Source organism: Morone saxatilis, unplaced genomic scaffold (assembly GCF_004916995.1).
Source record: "Morone saxatilis isolate NCDOM2014 unplaced genomic scaffold, NCSU_SB_2.0 Contig11, whole genome shotgun sequence".
NCBI classification, from domain to species: Eukaryota; Metazoa; Chordata; class Actinopteri; family Moronidae; genus Morone; species Morone saxatilis.
In genome coordinates, this window is record NW_023339663.1 from 28,460,282 (window position 1) to 28,460,726 (window position 445).

A 445-nucleotide genomic window follows, 5' to 3' on the forward strand; every position below is an offset into this window, starting at 1 on the left:
CACACACACACACACACTTCCCCCTCCATCATGCAAAGCCCACTTTTATAGCAGCACATAGAGCCAAATATGACCCTAGGAATAGTTTTTGGGCAAATGAGGCCACTAATAGATTAAAAACAGCAATCACCACACACACACAAACACTAAATTAAGTAGAGACTCCATAAAATGTCCATTCAATTTGGCCACTGCATAGAAACCAAAACAAAAAAAAAAAGGCAACCACTAAATGTAGGTGTGGTTGGTAATTAATGCAAGCATTCTGGTGCAATGCTTTTCAAAAATAAAAATCTCCTCTCGAGTCGTGCCCTCCTGACAGTCATGTGTGTTTCTTCCAAACCGGAGGGTTAAATAGGTAAGATTCCTGTGGGGAGAGAGACCATCCAAACGGCGTTTCCCCAATTTAGCCAAAGGCGGTGTGCGCACACACGCACACGCACAC